Source organism: Castor canadensis, chromosome 4 (assembly GCF_047511655.1).
Source record: "Castor canadensis chromosome 4, mCasCan1.hap1v2, whole genome shotgun sequence".
Taxonomy (NCBI): Eukaryota; Metazoa; Chordata; class Mammalia; order Rodentia; family Castoridae; genus Castor; species Castor canadensis.
In genome coordinates, this window is record NC_133389.1 from 27,448,049 (window position 1) to 27,467,621 (window position 19,573).

Here is a 19,573-nt window from a genome sequence, read left to right on the forward strand (position 1 = left end):
GAGTCCATGTCTCCTAGCTCCTTTTCTTCTGCTTGGAGGAGAGGAAGGGAGGGATTATCAGACCTTTGTGGAGTTGGGGACATGAAGGTGGAGGGCCACGAAACTTGGGCCCTTAAGTAGTGGCTTTTCCTGGCCTCCCAGACACCCCATCTTCTTAGGCTGTGACCCCAGGGCAGAGCTGGCTGGTGTCCTGAATTTGTCACGGGAGACTACCTAAGAAAGGCCTGTGGCTGATGTTTCAAAGCTGGTGGAATTGAGGAAGGAGGGCGGCACCTGGGGAGACCCAGCTAAGGAGTTTGGGTCAACGACGCGGGCAAGTACGACCCCGAGGAGCAGGTTCACCTGGTTCTTGCAACTCTGCACTTGGCCTTAAATCCTGGGCCTGCTGCATCTGGGTGCCTTCTGGTCCTTCCTGAGTCACGTGCCAGACATTTGAGTCCAAGGCCCCCTCCATACCCCCTCAGTTGCCCAGCCCAGCCCTGGTTGCAAGGCGCCCCCTTGGTACCCATCCTACCTTAGCTGACCCAGGATTTCTGCCAGTGGCCAGAGGCTGTCTACGTCGGGGGTTTCGAACCTTGGATCCAGGTAGGTGGCTTTTGAAGCAGAAGTTAGATTTTCAGATACCATGAGCCAGTACAACTTCAAGGACCTTACTAGAGGGCCACTGCAGAACTGCTGACTTTATTGTTTTGCCAATCACGACACAGCCTGCTGGCACCACCAATTCATTAAAGGCAATTCTATCTAATACAACTGTGTATCGAGAAATAGGAACACAGAGCATTACTGCCAAATGGTCACCTGGGCCAACTTGTCCACCTGTGGGGAGGAGAGGCTCACTACCTCTCAGTTGAACTGAAACCCACCTCCACTTACTCTAGCCCAGCATAAGTGTAAAATCCCATCTTTGGAAAACACCCAAGGAGAGTTCTAATTAACTCCAGGGTGGTTGTGGCGGAGGAGGGGTGGGGATGGAAGGTGTTACATTAGAGAGCTGTCAAAGTCATTTTAGTTTGCACTGACTTGCATCAGCACGCCAGGGGCGCGCTTTCAATAATAAGAGTCATCCCTCACTGAATGCCTTCCACAGGTGCCAGGCACACTGCTAACTGGTTAGGAGAATTGTTTAATCTCCACTGGGACTCTGCAAAAATGGAGGTGTCGAGAGGCTAAATGACTTGACTAGGGTCTCACAGGGAGGAAGTGAATAGTGAGGGCTGTGAGGATCCTGTACAGATGCTTATATGGTATGTGACCGGCTTCCATCAGCCCCACTGCCTCTGTATTTAGGAGGCAGAAGCTGAGGCCTCTAGAGGAGGCTGGAATTGGGTGTGGGCATGGGGTGAGTGGGTGGGGGAGGAGGAATGCTTAGAAGTCTGGCATTCGCTGGTAGTTGGCATTTTGCTGCAGAGAGGTTGTCGTCCACAGTGATCTGCTCACCGTCAGCGTGCCTGACGTGACATTGCATATGTGAGTGTCTGGCTGATCCTCCAGCATCACTCGAGGGCATGTTCTGGGTCTGAGCTGCCTCTGGGGGAGGGAGAGGCAGAGAGTTGTGGGCTTAGTGTGTCCTGGGAATGAGAGTAACAAAGAGTCAAGACTGTCCTGACTGCTGCGGAGTGTTCTGAGTGCTTTACATTGGGGTCGTCCTGTCACCATCACCCCATTCTACAGATGAGGAAACTGACCTCCAAAGGCTTCCCCAAGGTCCCCCAGCTGGGAGGTATTCCAGCCCAGATCTCATCACCTGTGTACCATCTAATCCCTGGGCAGGGCAGGGTCAAGGGGTGCTCAAGTTAGGTGTATGTGTTTTCTTAAATGACTTCTGGTTTAAAAAGACCAAGCTGACTTGAGTGCTCAACCCAGTGCTTAATATGTGTATGTGTTTATTTACACCAACGGCCATGCTAGAGTCATGTTCCCCCACACTGCAAATGATTCCTGACCCAGGAAGAGCCAATCCTCCAACCAAGAGTTTGACTCATTTGCCTGGGATCACCCACACAGCCGAGGCTGGATTTGCACCCAGACCATAGCACACTGCCTTCCTGATGCTCAGCTGGGCCCCAGCCTTCAGCCCAGCCCTTTGCAACAGTTCGAAGGATACACAACTCAACTGTCGTTGCAGGTGTGTTGGGGACAGGAACTAGACTGTGGCTTGTGGTCACAGGTTTGGGAGTCAGGTACAGCTGGGTGGAGCAGTCAGTTGGGCACGCCATGTAACCTCTGAATCTCAATTTCTGAAACAAAATGGGAACGTACCTGCCGAGCTGGACGTTCTCTCAAACAAACAGATGAAAAGCTGGCCGTGGGATAATCAGGTCAAACCTCGTGGAATTGCCACTATGTTTATTTTGAACTAAATAAGTGACATTTTCATAGTTATGTCTACTCAGTGCTCAATTACAGATAGTTAGCATTCAGGGTCCCCAACCATCACCTTTCCCCAGAGCTGTGGCTGGGCTGACAGTGACCTCAGGGTAGGACAGTGTGCAGCAAAGGGAGAGAAGACTGTCAATGGACAGTGAGGGGTGGTCAAGGTTGGGGTGACCCCTTCTGCTCAGGATGCCAACAAACTGCTGACCCCAGTGCTGGAAGCAGAGCCAGTAGCAGCTAGGTGTGGAAAGTGGGGGTGCTCTGGCCTTAGGCAGAGGGAGTGGGGGTTCACGCAGGCCACCATGTTCCCTGCTGAGCTGGGAGCAGCCCGCACGCACAGTCCCTGTTCCCTGGCGCTGGAGCAGCAGGCCCAAGCTGCCAGCTCAGCACTTTTTCCCCAGCCAGAGGCGCCCCCCTCTCTTTCTGAAAGTAATGATTTTCTAAAAATGGATTCCTTCCCCTCCCCCAGCTGCAATTAATCTACCGAACACAAAGTGGCCGCTGGAGGAGGCCCCTGGTGAGCTCGGACCAGTGCAGGCTCTTTGATTAATGCAAGGAAAATTTGCTGGCTGGAGTGGGGTGAGGGGCTGGGTGGGGTGCACAGCCTGCATGGAAGCCAGGCTGGTCTCCCTGCTGGGTCTAGAGACCTAGGAGTCCACATCATCCTGGGGACCAGGATCCATGGGGCCCAGCCCCATGACTCTCTTATGGACACCTGAAGCTGAGGGTAAACACGGGGCTGCCATTTTACTGGAAGCTTCTGGAGTGGGGAAGATGCCAGGCCCTTGGAGGGTGCATCCTTGTTCCTGGGTATTGCCATGGGTGGTGGCCCCAGGCCGTGGCATTTTCTCCTCTTCTGTGGATACTTTGCTGGGACATCAGGGGAGAGCTCCGAGCCTACTGAATGCAGTGGATAGAACAGTGAGGCAGCGCCGAGCCCCTCTCTCCTCCTACCCGGCTAGATTTTTCTTCCCAGGCCTGATGGACATCAGTTTTGTTATTGTTTTGCTGTACCGGGCTTGAACTCAGGGCTTCACGCTTGCCAGGCAGGCGCTCTACCACTTGAGCCACTCTGCCAGTCCTTTTTTTTGTGAAGGGTTTTTCAAGATAGGGTCAGCATACAGTAGGCACTCCACAGCTATCCCTTGGATGGGTCCATGGTGAATGACTACTTAACCTTCCAGCAAAAACATGCATTTTTGGTCCAGGCAAAGTCCATTTTCTCCAGGAAAAGCCGTATTTTGTTAATAAAGAGCTCATTCTTGTTTTTCCCTCAAAAGATTAATGCAAAACTCTCCCTCTTGCAGTGGTAACAACAGCAACAACCATGACGACAATCATAAGGACAGTCTGTATTTACAGAGGGCTGAGTGTGACATTGTGTTGTCTTTAAGGGGAATGGTGTCATTGGCCCATTTTACAGGTGAGGACATGGAGGCCCATGAGGGACTCATAGGGAGAGTGACACAACTGGAACCCAGGTCTGCCAACTCCACAGCCTAGCTCTGGGTCCTGAGCCCCATGGGGGGCTGGCAATCCCAGTGTCTGCTGGGGGACCTCAGTGTGGGGGGGCATGGGGTCGGGGGGGGGTCAGGGGAGAGCTGCTCCCTGGCCAAGCTGTCCTGTCTCATCCCATCCCATCAGGGGCTGTAATCTTTGCTTCACACAGGCGTCGTGTCATCAGCACCAAATTGTCTAATGACACACCACACAGCCAGGGAAATTACAGTGCCCAGGAGATTTGTCCCAGAGGTCCTGCCCAGGGTAATTCCAAAGCAGGAGAGAATGCTGGGACATAACAAGAAAGATAGAGTCAGGCTGCTGGCTTTAGGTAATGGAAGGGCATGTGACAGTAAGCAGGGGAGGAGAACGGAGAATTTAATTTCATTTATGAAATTAATAGTTTTTTTAAATTTAAAAATTCTGCAGTCCCACCAATATTTTTTTTTTAAATACTGGAAAACAGAATTAAAAGTAAAAATTCTCCCTAATCTTATTATTTAAAACTATGCTCACAAACACCTCTCCCCAGAGGGGGCCATGGGGTGAAGACCTTGAACAAAGCCTTTCTGAATTTTCTATATACCCACATAGACACAATTTTCATGAATGGAGCTGGATTATGCTTATTGGCCTGAAATCTGCTTATGCCACTTTAATGATACATCACAGACAACTTTGTAGGTCATTACTTGTCTAGTATCGAAGCTGAATTTGAAAGATGCTAGTATTCATTTAGGCCAGGCATAGTGCCACATGCCTGTAATCCCGGCACTCGGGAGTCTGAGGCAGGAGGATCGCAAACTTAAAGCCAGGTTGGGCTACATAGCAAGATCTTTTCTAAATAAAGTAAAATAAAAGATTGACCACTTAATGCTGAGTGGGAATAAAGGGGTGAGGTTGGGCAAACCCTTCTGACCATGGTGGACAGATACAATAACTACTTGAAGAAAATTGTTTGGCAGAATCTACCGACTCTAATCATACCTTCAGTGAAATGCATTCGCATATTCCCCAAAAGACACATGCAAGAACTTCCCACAGCAGCCCTGTTCTATTCGAATAGAACAGCCCCAAGCTGCAAACAGCGCAGATGTCTGTCAAGAGTTGTGTGGTCATTTTGTACACACCTCGAAGCGATGGGAATGAGAGAATTGTGGCCACCCGCCACAGGACAATTCTTACAGTCACAGTGCTGTGTTAACGAAGCTACATGCAAAAGAGTTCATATGGATGATTGCATTTACCGCAAGCTCAAAACTAGGCAAAATGACTTTTTTTTTTTAATTTGGTCTTGTGCTTGCTAGGCAGGCACTCTACCACTTGAGCCGCACCCTCAGGCCTTTTTTGCTTTAGTTATTTTTCAAATAAGGTTTTGCATTTTTGCCTGGGCCATCATAGGACAGCTCTACTCCTACCTATGCCCACCAATTAGCTGTGATTACAGACATGAACTGCCACATTTGATTTATTGGTTGAGATGGAGTCTTGCTAACTTCACCCAGGCTGGCCTCAAACCAAAGTCCTCCAGATCTCTGCCTCCTAAGTAGCTAGGATTACAGATCCAGCCACCACTCCTGGCCTGAAACAAATTTCTGGTGTTAGACTATAGGAAGGGGCCATAAGAGGAACTTCTGGGCCTGCTGAAGTTCTGTGTTTTGATCTAGGGGGCTGGTGTGCAATCTGTGAAATTATTTCTGCACTTTTCTGTATGTGTATTATATGTCAGTTAAAGTCTATTTAAACACACACACACACACACACACACACACACACACACACACTCACACAGTCCCTCCAAAAGCTCAGCCTCATTTTCCCTGGGCCCGCCCCTTTCTCTGTCCCTCCCAGCACCTTACAAGCCGAGCCACACCCAGGACCAGGATGGGACCTTTGATCATTTAAGGTTTATGATGACGTGAGCTGCGAGGAAAGAGAGTTGCACTTTCTGATTTGGGGATTCCTGGAACCTTGGGGCCAGTCTCAGTGAGGGCTGAGGCTGCACTGACTCCAGAATTACTGGGGTGTGGAGTGAGTGGCTGGGGTGGGGGAAGAGGAGAAGGAGAGGGGCTGTTCTTGTGAGCCTTATGGACGGGCAGCTACCTGAGTGTGCAGTTTCCATGACAACCAGCTAGGGGTCTTGTGTGCTTACCTTGTGTTAAACACTGTGCCAGGCGCTCACAGGCCTCAGTCCTTTGAATCTTTCCACACCAGGTAGTGGAGATGCCCAGTGCTCCTGCTTCATTCAGATTGGCTGGTTCTTCATCTGAGGACAGATCACCTGCCAGCCATGTGGGCATCAAGGTATAAGAATGGATGTGGTGGCTGGCCTCCACAGGTTAAGAACAGGCTGCTCATCCAAGTTCATTGTCACTGTTTTATTTACTATTCTGGAGGGGCTCAACATAGGTGATTTGTTTGTTTGCTATTTATTTTTATCTCTTTAGGAAGTTATGTTCACTATGTAAAAATTAGAGACAAGGGATTGGGGGGATAGCTTGGTGGTAGAGTGCAGCTCTGGGTCTTAACAAAGTGGTAGGGAAGAGAGAAAGAGAGAGAGAGAGAGAGAGAGAGAGAGAGAGAGAGAGAGAGAGAGAAAAGAATATTAAAAATTCACCTCCAGAAAAAAAAACAAAATACCACCTCCAGTCCCACCCATCACTGAGAACTTAACATCCGGGTACAACTTGTCTGACTCTGTTTATGCATCCTTTTTCTTTAAATAAATTATTATTCTTATTTTCTTATTGGTGTTTATTCATCCTTGTGTCTCCACATAGTTGTGGTTCACAGGAAGCGTGTTGAGCAGATGCTGAAAAGGTCACAAAGTGGCATTGCAGCATGGTTTTGTAAACTGCTCTCCTCCACCACTGGGCAATTTTGTTTGTAAAAGCCATCTATATCCACAGCTGCGCCCTTTCGCACTGGCCCTCTCTGTCCAGGAGGCATTTCCATTTTTGTCTGATGAAATCTGTCTCTTCCTTCAGTGTCCCACTCTGTTATCAGCTTCTCCAAGAGGTCTTATCTCTCATGTTAGGATGATTGTCCCCACAGCCCCTGCTATGACACTATCTTCTATCTACACCCTTGCTTCTCATGGGAGAACAGAGAAGTTAGATATCAGAGGCCTGTTCCTGTCACCAGCTAGCTGAGCCCCAGGTCACCTTTCCTGGGTCAGCCCTTCCACGGGATGCTACTTGTGGAGAAGAAGCTGGCTTGGTTCAGCACCTACAGTGTGCCATGCCTTCAGCTGAGGACTCTAAGGACACAGGGGCATGCTGGACCCTAATACCCTTTCAGCAGCAGGCATTGGCCATGTCCACTCTGACAGTCTGGGTGGAGAGTGGGAGCGACAGTACTGGGCTGGGGGTGGAGTGCAGTCCACAGGACACTTGCTTTTGTTGATCTGCCCACTATCACCTGGGCTCCGCCTGGGGAGCCTCCTTACTAGGGTCTTGTTGAGAAAAGGGCAAGAAGCCTGCTTTCCCAGCTATTATGGCACCAAGCACAGATGCCTCACTCTGTCTTGGAGACACAAGGATGCAGAAGAATCATTCTAACTGTGGGCGTGACTGCATCCTGGGGGACAGCAGGGACTATGAGGTGACAACAGAGTCCAGTGTTTGGTGCCCGGTGCTGATATCAATGGACAGAGAAGAGTCATCCAGGGCTCCATGATGGGCCAACATTGCCCAGAGGCCAACTTTGCACTGTGGTTTGGCAGCCACCCTTGCTATGGAGTTTTCTGACTTGTTGACTCTGTGACTCCCTACCGTCCCCTATGACTTTTCTTTTGTGCTTAACTCAGCCAGAATAATGTTACGTTGTTGGCAGCTAAGAAAGTGACCATGGATAGAGGTGGGGGGAGGGAGTAGAGGGGCATGGTGAGCTGGGATAGGAAGGCTGGAAATCTTTGTACCTCCCCATTCTGTTGATGACCAGTGGTGTTCTCCCACCTAAGTGGTCACTCAGGTCCTAGGCTGGCAGAAACCACTTGGCAGGGATGGGATGATCTTCCAGAAGGATCCAACCTCAATATAGAACCATTCTAGGCATATGTCTCTCCACTGAGAGGGTGAGGCCATTTTGAAAGGAGGGCAGCTATTCGTAGCAGCAGGAAAGCTTGACTTCTTTCTTACCCTGCTGAAGTTGACTCACTGTGTTGCTTGAGCAAGTTCTGTTCCCTGGGCCTCCCTCAGGTCCTCCCAGCTTATCTGCCCACATCCGGGGCCCCTGGTGAGGCCCCTTCCAGTACTAGGGCACAGCACACAGAGCGCCTGGGGCCTCCTCTCATTGTGCCCTGCCCACCCTTGAGCTCCCATGATCTCTTGACAACAGGTCCTTGCCCCCTATATGTCCCTGATGGAACAAGGGAGTGGCTGGCTCTGTTAGTGGGTACAGGCTGGCTGGCATCCCGGCCCATGTTTCTCCTTGGGTCTTGGGCCATGCTTGCAGTTCTTTTGTGGAAACTCAAGGTTGTCCTTTCCTTGTCTCTGTGGAGGAGGGGGAGACCTGAGTGAGAAAGGGGACAGGGAAGGGGAACAGCCTGAGGCTGCTTGCAGTCGCTTTCTGGGAAGCCGCCCCCAGAGCCGAGCCCCGAGAAGGCCAAGGAGGCCCCGTCTCCAGCCCATTTCCCTTGAACTAGAGCCAGCGGTCCTCACGCATTACTCACTGGCGGGGCGGCCCTGGCCCAGGGCCAAGGCAAACAGGCCTCCAGCCTGCCTGGGGGCTGGTCGGCCTGGGCCTGGGAGGGGCAGGAGGCCCCTGCCTCTTGCTCTGGCAACTTGGCCCAGCTTAGCTGGGGGGCAGGCTTTGGCCCAGCCTCTCCATATCAGAGCTGAAGGGTCCCTAAGGAGCTGGCCCTGCTGAGGCATTCCTCTTCCTGGTACTCCTAGCAAGGGCTTCACCAGGTCAAGGGAGAGGCCATGAGTCCTACTGCACAGCTAATGCAGTGACTTCTCACAGTGACTTCTCCCAGTGCCCACCACTGACCAGTCCCCTGGGAGAGCAGAGGGAGCTCCACCCTTCCTGAGCCCCAGATCTGGGCTTACATCCGTCCTGAATGACTAGTCTCTGATGGGCTGTCCATCAATATTGCACAGTAGGAGTGCAGGAAAGGAGCTGACCACCTGGGCCAGGAAGGCTTCCTGTGGGAGGTCTGAAGAATGGGCTGTGCAATGGGCTCCGTTTTAGCATGTGAGGGCCTGAAGATGGGGTTCTGAATGGAAAGTAGGAGGCAAAAATAGCTGGGAGAGGAGAAAGAGGCCAATCCTAACAGCTCTTGCAAGTCCAATCAGCCGTTGTCCAGAACCCCACTTTTCAGCCATCCACCCATCTCCACACCTCCCTGTCCACATACCTACCCACCATCCACTCATCCATCCAGCCATCTAACCATCCACTGGCCCTCCTACTCACTCACCCACCCTCCTATCTAGCTACCCACTCATCTACCCATCCATGCACCTACCCATCCACACACACATTTACCTCATCCACCCCTCTACCTATCCACATGTCCATCCACACCTACATCCATACCTGTGCTCATTCCCACACTCCTGTGCCCACCATGCATCTATCTAGTCATCCAAACTACAAATACCTTCCAAACACTCACTATAAGCCAAGTCTGATACTAGACATTCTTACTGATCTTATGCATACGGACCTGTCTCTTAGGAGACTCAATAAATGTCTGCTTAAAATATGGATGAATAGTGATCAGAAGAGACCAGTCTCTGTCCTCAAAGTTCTTATCATCTTGTGAGATAAAATATATAAAATTACCTATGAAGGAAAAGACCAGGTTGCCAGAAGAACAAAGAGAAAGATGAAAGACCATGGCCTCTTAGACTGCTGTGTGATTCTGGGCAAGTAACTAGATTTCTCTGTGCCTCCATGTTGCTTCAGTGAAACGAGACTCAGTGCCTGCCTTATAGGGTTGTCCATTAATGTTTTCGATGATTAAAATCAGGAAGTTTTACTATTGACCTAATGTTCTAATCTGCAGTCTCTATTTTATTTAAATTGTGCTACTGCTATAATGTCTTTTTCTTAGTGCTTTATTGAGATTCAGGTCATATACATACAGTCTGCCCAGAGGACGTGATTCAGTGGTTTTGCGCCTATTCACAGGTATGTTATATGCAACCACCACAACTGTATCCCCTCCCAACCCCCACAAAAGAAATCTTCATACTCGAACCATCCCCCATTTACTTCCCTGTACACCCTCCCCCATGCCAGCCCTAGGCAGCCACTAGTGTACTTCTTACCTCTGCAGGTTTCTCTGTTCTGGGTCCTTCATAAGAATGAGGTCATACAATACGTAGTCTTTTTGCCTGGCTTCTTTCACTTCCATTATGTTTGTAAGATTAATCCAGCCTGTAGCATGTGTCAGTACTTCTCCTTATTTTTTTTTACTTTAAAGATGTTTTAGACTTTTTTTTAGAGCAATTTTAGGCTCACAGCAGAAAACGCAGAGTGTTCTCACATTCCTCTTCCACTTTCCCATAGGCTCCCCTCCGTCAACCTCACCAGTCAGTGGTACCTGTGTTACAATTGACAAATTGACATTGGGGTGGAGGTGTAGCTTGTGGCAGAGTAGTTGCCTGGTGTGCATGAGGCCCTGGGTTCAATTCCCAGCACAGAAAAAAGAATTGACATTATCAACCAAAGTTCACATTTATACTAGGGTTCACCGACTTTGGCTAAGTAAATACTCCAGTATGTATGTTTCACATTTTGTTTATCCATTAGTTAGTTGATAGGCATTTTTCCCATTTTATGCCTTTTAAGAATAACATTATTTTAAAAATTTGTATACAGGTTTCTGTAGAACTATTCATTTATCTTGTATACTTAAGAGTGGAATTACTGGATCATATGGTAACTATGTTTAGACTTATTTTTTTGGTGGGACTGGATTTGAATTCAGAGCTTCATGCTTGCAAAGCAAGTTCTCTACTGATTGATCCATACCTCCAGACCATTTTTGCTCTGGTTATTTTTGGAAATGGGCTCTTGTGAACTATTTGCACAGGCTGCCCTTGAACCATGATCTCAGATCTCAGCATCCCAAGTAGCTAGGACTATAGGCATGAGCCACTGGCACCCAGCTTTGGTTTAAACTTTTAAAGAACTAACAGACTGTTCTTCAAAGTGTCCGTACCACTCTACTATCCCACTAGCAGTGCATAAGAATTCCAGTTTCTCTACCTGCTCACCAACCTTCATTGCTGCTCCCTTGTTGAGTATGGCCATCCTAGTGGATACGAAGTTGTTTCTCTTTGTAGTTTTGATTTGTATTTTCTTCATAACTAGTGATGTTTCACATTGTTTCATGTTCTTATTGGCCACTGGTATATCTTCCTTGGAGAAATATCTGTTTTCTTTATCAATTTTTAATTGGGTTAGCTGTCTTTTTACTAGTGGGTTACAAGAATTCTTGCATATTCTAGATACAAGTCCTTTCTCAAAGTTATGACTTGCAAATATTTTCTTCCATCTGGGGGGGTGTGTACCTTTTCACTTTTAAAATGATATCCTTTAAAACACAAAGGGTTTTAATTTTGATGAAATCCAGTGTATCAATTTTTTCTTTTGTTGCTCACGCTTTTAGCATCATATCTGAGAATCATTTGTCAAATCGAAGATCACGAAGGTATTCCCTTATGTTTCTTCTAAGCATTTTGTAGTTTCAACACATTTAGGTCTTTGATTCCTTTTGAGTTAATTTTCATATATATTGTGAAGCAGGAGTTCAACTTTACTCTTTTTGTGTGTAAGAATCCGGTTGTTCCAACACTGTCTGTTGAAAAACCATTTCTTCCCCACTGGATGGTCTTGGCACCCTTGCAAAAATCAGTTGATGATAGATGTATTATTTCTGAACTCTCAGTTTTATTCCATTGATCTATACATCTATCTTTGTGCCAGTATATACTTTCTTGGTTACTGTTGCTTTGTAGAAAGTTCTGAAACTGGGAAGTGAGACAACTCCTATTCTCTTGTTCTTTTTTCGGGATTGTTTTGATTATTCTGGGCTCACAGAAATTCTTTATGAGTTTTAGAAAAAGCTTGTCAATTTCTACAAAGAAGTCAGATGGGATTCTGATAGTAATTGCATTCAATCTGTAGATTAGTTTAGGGAGTACCGCCATCTTAAAGATGTTAGGAATCCTAAGCTATGGATGTTTTCCCACTTATTTAGGTCTGTAGCAGTGAGCAAGTTGTGTGGATGAATGAGATAGTCCATGGAAAGTATGCTAATGCACTTGTATTATTGCACTTCCTGTCTTTCCCCTTCCTTGAAGGATGGCATCAGAGGGAGTCCTGCAGGGACAGAGAGAGTTCTTTAGTTTAAGGAAGAGAAGAGTTATAAGTTGCCAATGGATTTCTAAGCAGCTGGTGTTGCTGCTTAGAGGGAAGCACACCTCCCACTCTAGGTGGCTTAGAGGCCAAAATGAGACTCCGGGGAGGTCCAGGAAGCTGCTCCCAGGAAGTGGGCATCTTTGGGAGGCCTAGGAGGGGCCCAGAAAGCCTAGTGCTGCCTAGTAAAGGGTTGCTGCAGGGAGCAGCTGTGCTACTTGCCCCTGGACTTGGCTGCCTCCTCCATGGGCCTTCGTCTCCATCTATGGATTCTCTTCACTTTCATGTCCTTTGAGACTCTGGTTTTGCCTCGGCCTCCTCCTGCTGTCTATCCCTCCTGGAGACAAGGCCCTGCCATTGGATTGTGTACGAGGGAAGGGAGAGGGCACTTCTACCCTGCTCCCTCTCCCTGGAAGCCACAGGAGGGGTGATTTCTCACTGTACCAGCTGGCTCCTTCCTGTGTCTGCTCCAGCCTGGGCTCCTCACCCTGGCCAACTGTTCCACCACCATCTGTTGGAAAAAGCAATTCGTTCCCCATTAATGGTCTTGGTACCCTTGTCAAAAATCAGCTGACTATAGATGTATCACAGGCAGGACAGTAGCCAGTGGCCTGGCCAATCAGGGGCCTGGGGCTGAGACAACTGGTGCCAGTCTTGACATCTCCTGCCTCACCCAGGGCCTCTTCCTCCTCACTGCTGTCTGGAAGGCCCCAGCCAGTTCCCCATTTCAACCGCGGCTTCCTCTCTGGCCCAGGCCTCGAGGCGCCTGGGGGCAGCCTGGAGGCCCCAAGGCTCACATCTGTCCAGCAGCCTACCCAGGCCCAAGGCTCACATCTGTCCAGCAGCCTACCCATCTTCACCTACACTGGAAACTTCAGCCCACTGTCTTCACATTGTAGGCCAAACTATGGAGGCCTGAGCAAGGCTAACTGTGTTCAGTCCCTAAATCCTCCAGGGATTCAGGAGGAGCTGTGGCTGCTGTCTGACCTGCCTCTGTCCTCCACACAGGGCTCTGCAATGCGAGATGCACAGACACCTCACATAGGGCTGTGACCTAGTTCTGAAAAGGGAAGTCAGTGTGGACTACAGGGGTGATGCATCTTGGTGCAGGGTGTCCCAAGCCTCAGGGGTGGTGACTATGGCTAAGTACTCACCAGACTCTGATGGAACCATTCCTCCTTGTGACTGGGAGGAGGCTTCAGTGCTATGGGTGGGCAAAAGAGCTGCCCTCAAGGAAGGGGTCCTGGCCATATGGCTGAAAGGAGACTGTCACAAGGTATGGCTGAAGAGTATAGTAGCCAGAGGCATGGAGTCAGAGGCCAGAGGCTTAGACTACTTGAGTGAAAATCATTCTGATTAGCTGTGTGACCACGGGAAAATGACACAACTTCCCTGGGGCTCAGTTTTCTCAGTGGTAAAATGGGCTGATGACCTTATCTTAGACTCTAAGGTTAGAGAAAGATTTTCTAGCCTTGACACTATTGTCATTTGGGGCTGAATGATCCTTTGTTGTAAGGATGTCTTGGGCATTATAGGATATTTACCAGCATGCCTGGGCTCTCCTCATTGGATCTCAATAATAACTCCCTGCTCTCTGTTGTGACAACCAAAAATGTCTCCAGATATTGCAAGTGTCCCCAGGGCACAAAATGGACCCTCATTGAGAACCATTGGCTTAGAGTATCATGTTAAAATACGCAGTGCACCCAGAGCAGCACCTGCCCCACTGGAAACACTTAAATAGTTCTTATCTAGTGTTACTACAAATAGGTGACAGAGGCAAAAAGAGAATAAAAATGACAAAGAGAGAAGGTGTTTCATATTCTTGGTGACTGGGAAGGATCAGAAGAGGAGAAACAGTGTATTTTTAAAAATTTAGGGAAAAGGGATGGTAGAGCACTTGCTTAAACATGCTTCAGGCCCTGGGTTCCATTCCCAGCACAGAGAGAGAGAGAGACAGACAGACAGACAGACAGAGGGAGAGAAAGAGAAATTCCATCACTGATTGACTCCTTGTCACTATTGGGTCTGCTGATCAGAATATGGATTCTAGAGCCCCCAGTGTGTGCATTAGTGGGTGATGGGGACCCCCAAGACATAAAGGAGGAGGAGACCCAGTCATATCTGGCCACCAGGGGCTTATTATACACTTTAAATTCTCATGGGTTCTGTAAGCAGATCGATTAGCTAAAGCCAGAGCTAACCACCAGGCATCTGCTCACTCAGCCACTCATCCATTTGTTCATTTGGGAAATGTTCACCAGGGGATGTCATTGTGCCGAACACTGGGGCTGGGTGATCAGAGATGGGAGTTGGAGCAGTGATTTAAAAGCTCACCAAACTTAGCTAGCTAGCGGAGAAAAGAGAATTGACCTTGAGAGCTAGAGCTGGAGGACACTGGTCAGGCAGAGGCCCTGAGAAGTTTGGTATAGTTTGATGGGTGGATTGGATTCAGCTCATGAAGGACCTTGAGTATCAGCTTACAGACATAGTACTAGGGCCTCACAGGGGCCCTTCAAGCAGAGCTTGGGCCTGGGTTCCTAATTCCCTTCCCCCAGCCCCACAGCAGGGCCTGAGCAGAGGCTCTGAGGGGCTGCTGGGGCTGGGCCCTGGCTCTGACTCATCCCCACCTCCAAGGGATGCTCCACCTGGGCATAATTAGATGTTACCTCCAATTGCTTTGAACTTCATGGCAGGCAGACAGCTCAGCAGGGGGAGCAGCGTGGCGGCCCCTCTGTGAGGGAGCAAGCACCAGACCTGTCCTCCAGACACTGTGTAAGCAGGAGCCCTGGGGCAGATCAGGGTGATGAGGATAGGGAGAGCCAGGCAGCAGGAAGCCAAGCTGGCTGAATACCTCTTCACCTCCATCTTGCCCACTAGCCTCCTCTGGGGCTCTCTGGGCGAGGTCACATCCACAGCGTTGTTAAAACCACTGGGCCAGCCTTAGCAGAGAGGAATGAGCTGAATGTGTCACTGTCCTATGAGAGAGCCAGGGCCATATGGCTATGACTAGGTGCAGTGAAGCGGGAATGCAGAGCTGGACATAGGTTGGCCCAAGTTTACCCAACTTTCAGGAGCTACAAAGTCACATGGCATTCCTCTGGGTTCACCAATCCCTTTGGTGTCAAAGGGAATACAAATCACTGAACCCTGCCTGCCCTGTAGCCCAGGACTGAGACAGCCATGGAGGAGGTACAGGGTCAGATGGAAGTCTGCATGGGGCTGAGACGGGGTCTAGGACTCCAGTCTGGCACCCAGGAACATGCAGGGCTCTGACCACACTGACTTCTGTCACCACCACTGTGCTCCCTCAAACAGATTCCCTTCTTCTTGAGCCCCTGTTTTCACTTGGGCCAGGGGGAGTCATGAGACCTTCCTTCCTTTAGAGAGGTGGTAAGGATCAGGTGAGATCACAAAGATGAAAGAGAATAGAAAAGAAGAAAGTTCTTTTCAGGAGCACTTTGGGGGTCCAGGGCCTCCTTTCTCAATCTTCTAGCATGGTCCCCCAGGAGCCAGGTGGAGGAAGGATAGGAGATAGGCCTCAACCTCTGTATGTGGGGGCGGGGGGTGGGCATCTGGGCACTGCTGATGTCACATTAGAACACACATACACTCTCCCAACTAACACAATGCATACACACACACATTAAACTCACAGTCCAGTGCACATGGGCACCCACACCTAGGTCTTTCTTTCATTCTTTTTTTTTTTTTTGGCTGTACTGGGGTTTGAACTCGGCAGACTTAGATCTTGATGAGCACAAATAACTCTCTCTCTCTCTCTCTCTCTCTCTCTCTCTCTCACACACACACACACACACACACACACACACACACACACGCAGGCAGAGGCCATCACCAGCGGGGGCCAGCAGAGCAGCCAAGGATGTTATTACCTGGGTGGTGGTGGTTGTTATGAATGTCCTCAGAAAAATCTCAGCTCGGCAGAAAACATCAAACAGCGGCCAGCAGCCTCAGATAGCAGAGGCGACAGGCCCTTTGGGGCCCTTTCCAGTGCAGACCTGCCTCCTCGTTTGCAAAAATGACTTATTATTAATCTGTGATTGAAACTGTAATTATGCCATCACCAGGTCAACAAGCTAGAACATGGTAGGGCTGGCAGGACCGCCGGGAAGTGTGTTCTTCCCCTCCACTGGGACCAACCATGCTGGCATGTGTGTGCAGATGGGGCCTCGCGCCTGCATGCAAGCTCAGTGCCACCTCCTCTCTCACCTGAGTCTGGCTGGGGAGGTGTGGCTATGAGACATTCCCTCCCAGAGCCCCAGAGCCCCAGGGCACCAGCCCCAGGCCTATGGGTCCAGTTGGAAAGAGATTAGGGCAAACATGGAGTGACTGTCTCCCAACATACCCTCCACAACGGGCTCTTCTTTAGTGCCCTCCATGGGCATAGTACTGGATCCCCTCAGCCTGTCCCTACCTTGGGGGTCCTAAGGCATGCCTGACTTGGGACACCCTCATGTGCTGTGTCTCTCACTGGCGGCCAATCTTAACTGATCATTTATTATTCATTCTAGGTCTAGCAAAAAATACTTCATGTTCACGAGTACATTTAATCTTCTAAAGCCACTTAAATTCAAAACTGAAGTAATACCAATATAGCTTCACAGGTACGAAGGCTGAAGGCTGGTAGAATTACGTGGATCGCCAGGTTCTCAGAGCCGGGGTGAAAAGCCAGATGCCGTGCTCCCAGACCACCTGCCTGCCCAGCCCTTCACACAGCAAGCTTAGGGAGGCAGAGCCTGGGCTAAGCCTTGGGCAGAAGAGGGGCTCAGGAAATCCTCACAGACGTAGAAATGAAGTGAAGAAAGTCAAGGACTGGTGGAGAAATACGAGCCGCCCAGAATCTATGGTGATTTGCAAACTCAGGCTGTGACCTTCATCTGTGGGTGCACCTGCCTGAGACTTCTGGGTCTTTCTGGTACCCAAAGACCACTTCTTTGCCACATAAAGGAGTCCAGGGTGAGTAACTCTGGAAACAACAACCCCAGCTGGCCAGGCTGAGGGGAGATGTGTGTGTGTGTGTGTGTGTGTGTATGTGTCTGTTTGCACCTGCAAATGTGTAGGTGTGATCTTGAGAGACAACAGAGATGGAAGGGCTCAGAGCCAGCTGGCCGCCAAGCTCAGAATGAGGACCCTCCCCCACCATCCCTGTGCCTAACTTCTACCCCAGGATCATCTGTTCCCCAGAATGGTAGGCGGGCCATGATGCAGACAGCTTTGGTGGGCTGGTACAAACCCTTGGTCCTTTCATCCAAAGAATGACCACAGACTCTGGGCACATTCTTACACCTCTTACTGCCCTCCAGGGTCCTAGGGAGGAGCCACAGGCAGAAGGACTCTTTGAGGCAAAGACAACAGGAGACAGAGGAGAGAGGAAGGACGTTGGAGTAAGGTAAGAATTTTCTGAGCCCCAGTACCTTCATCTGGCCTGCCTCACAGTGTTATTTGTGGGACAAGGTAAAGTAACATAGGGATTTTTTTTTTTTTAGTAGTACTGGGGCTTTAACTCAGGACTTATATCTTGAACCAGTCCACCAGCCCTTTGTGTGTGTGTGTGTGTGAAGGGTTTTTTCAAGACAGAGTCTCATGAACTATTTGCCCAAGTTGGCTTTGAACCTCAATCCTGATTTCTGCCTCCTGAGCGGCTAAGATTACAGACGTGAGTCACTGGCACCCGGAATTCTGACGAGTTTCCTAAGTTCCCTGGGAAGACAACTGTACTGCCCTGGATTCTTGCATATAGGACATCTTTGCAGCCTGTGTCAAATGTACAACACCAAGGTGGTTTTATAGCCATGTCCCTCTCCTCCTGCCCCTAGGTCACTGTTCTCCATTCTACACGCCATAAATATCTCAGTTCCCCCAAGTCCTGCTCCATCTACTTCCCTGGTGTTTCCTTACAAACACTGAAGGCTATAACGCAGTGTCTTTCTATCAGGGCTTAGGCCGTGTGCCAGCACTGGTTCATAGTCATTCATGCATTCATTCATTCATACAACAACAAGGGCCCAGCCAGCCAGATGACAGCAGGGTGGAGAGAGGAAGGCTGGGCGCTAATGGTGTCGTGATCCTTGCAGAGACAGACAACCAGGGCAAAGGTCAGGGGAGGGTTCCCCGAAACCAGCCCTCCTGTGTGTCCTGCGTGTGTGCTGCTCAGAGCCTGGCAGAAGGAACCAGCAGGTGGGGTGGATGTTTGGCAGCCAACAAAGCCAGCTTGGGGCATTGTTAGTAGGGGATGGCCAAGAAGGGTCCAGGGATTAAACGGGGTGGGTCTTAGGCCCCCAGTCCTGGGGGTAGAGTGAGGTACGCAATAGCCTTGGTGGCCTGGGAGATAGTTGATGTAATATGTGGACTGTGGGCGATGCAGACTGAGGGTGGTGTCTGGGACAGTTCCCACACTGGACAATGCAGGGGTGGATGGGGAGCTGGGATGGGGTGGGGTGGGTTGGGGTGAGGGATGCTGGGTGTGTGTGGGGTGCAGGGTGGTAGCTAGGGGGATATGTGTGAGTGGGGTAGGCTGAAAGGAGAGAGTGGGGAGACATTGGTGATGGATTGCCCAATCTGCCTGCCTGGGAACCAACTTGGCAATATGACCGCGCCAGTCCCAGGGAGCCAAGGGGTCAGATGGTGGGGGCCCTCCCTCGGGAGGCTGGTGGCCGCAGTGGGAGGGAGCCAGCAAGCTAGGTGGTTCTCAGGCCAGGCAGGCTGTGGGAGGCTGAGCAGCCTGCAGCCTCCAATCCTGCCACCCTCCAGTGACCCCTCCTGTCCCTCCAGCAGCAGCAGTGGCATATGGGGTCCACACTGAACCTTAGGACTCAGAAAGTTTGGAAGGCATCACTTTAGGGCCTCAGAGAAGGTGGAACCTGTGCCCTTTACCAAGGACCTGAAGAGGACCTCTAAACCCCCATGGGTCTTCTAACCCAAGCCCCCCTTCGGTTTTCAGAGGCAAGGATCTTGTGGACACCACCCCTGTTTCCAGAGCTGGTGAAATGACTAGCCCAAAGTCACAAGGCCAGGGAAATGGAGGAAGACTCTGAGCTTTCCCTCAGGGCCCTGCCACCCTCAGAAATACACCTCTGTCTCCACAGAGGTGCATGTGGCTGACAGCATGGGGTCCCCATGACCTTGGGAATGGAACAGGGGTCCTCTTTGAGTGAACAGCAGGCCAGTGGGCTGGTTGTTGTGTGGTTTGACTGTTTTATCCCCTCCAAAACTTATGTTGGAAACTTAGTCTCCCATGCAGTGGTGTTGAGAGGGGCCTAATGAAAGGTGTTTAGGTCATGAGTGTGTGGTGCATCCTCAC

At 49.9% G+C, this 19,573-nt stretch overlaps 1 long non-coding RNA gene across 1 annotated transcript; it reads right to left on the reverse strand.

Moving 5' to 3' along the window:
- Positions 1 to 5,879: 5,879 nt before the first annotated feature.
- LOC141422333 (uncharacterized) lies at positions 5,880 to 12,208 on the reverse strand. The gene is made up of 3 exons (XR_012446883.1): positions 11,098 to 12,208; positions 10,155 to 10,429; positions 5,880 to 6,399 (listed from the first exon to the last, which is right to left on the reverse strand). It is a non-coding gene; the product is annotated as an uncharacterized lncRNA (long non-coding RNA).
- Between the last annotated feature and the right edge of the window lie 7,365 nt (positions 12,209 to 19,573).